We start from the raw sequence: 1,078 nt of genomic DNA on the forward strand, positions 1-1,078 counted from the left end.
CCGTAGTTGAAAAGGCAAGATCTTGAATGATCTGCGGCTTCGCATAATAAATAAACTTATTGGTTATAGACGTCTTATCTATATTTATCTATACCCTTTAACATTCGTAATAGAAATAATATGGTACATGAAAAAAAATAGAAGAGAAAATAAAATAATAGGTTGTATTATATTATTATTATAACCTACAGGATTCATAATTTTAGGGATGACAGGCTTTTTATATTGAATATGTCGATGTTTTTTAATTTATTACATTCGCGTGCAATGCGGTCGATTGGGTTGTTATAACCATCATATTATGATGTTTGGCGGTTTTCTATCATAGATATTAAAGAATGGATAGGCCATTTACGGGAACGAACATGAACATTTGTTGAGGTTATAGAGGTCTTATCACAAATAGATATATGTATAATTATTGTATATAATTTATGATAAGACCTATGTCAGAATGAGAAGCAATGATAAAAAACAGTCTTTCTCTCTTCCCCATCCCGGCCCCATGACCCTCTATTTTGTTAATATAGCCATGGCCTATCCATTCTTTAATATCTATGTTTTCTATAGAGAAGGTAGGACAGGAACGACTGCGAACGAGACATGACGTATTGATGGGCATGTAACTGTACTAGTTCATGATGTTTAGGACAAGATATAGTTTCGCTTACAAGTTACAACGTGATACGTGAAGTAAATATCATTGCGTCGTCGTTTTTTGTCCAGACTTTTCAACTGGAGGCTCTCTTCAGAGAATCATATTTAATGAACAGTGGTATAGAAATATAGATCAAGATGGAGATAGGTCACCAGTATTACGTTTATTTGTCGTAGCCACTTCGTGAAGTTAGCCTATCTATACTTGAACTCTTACATGATGCTTTTAAATTATAATAGTGAAATCATTAGTTTTTGGGGGGGGGCTATAGTAATTCTAGCTTAGATGGTCATCTTTTCATGAAAAGTTCGATTTCACGAAGTGGCTACCACATATAGATTAGACATTCCTCTGCTTGGTAATTTTTCGAAATTATCATTTTGTTTTCTATACCTACCTGATAATATACTGTTTGCATAA

Source organism: Acyrthosiphon pisum, unplaced genomic scaffold, assembly GCF_005508785.2.
Source record: "Acyrthosiphon pisum isolate AL4f unplaced genomic scaffold, pea_aphid_22Mar2018_4r6ur Scaffold_21241;HRSCAF=23394, whole genome shotgun sequence".
NCBI lineage: Eukaryota > Metazoa > Arthropoda > Insecta > Hemiptera > Aphididae > Acyrthosiphon > Acyrthosiphon pisum.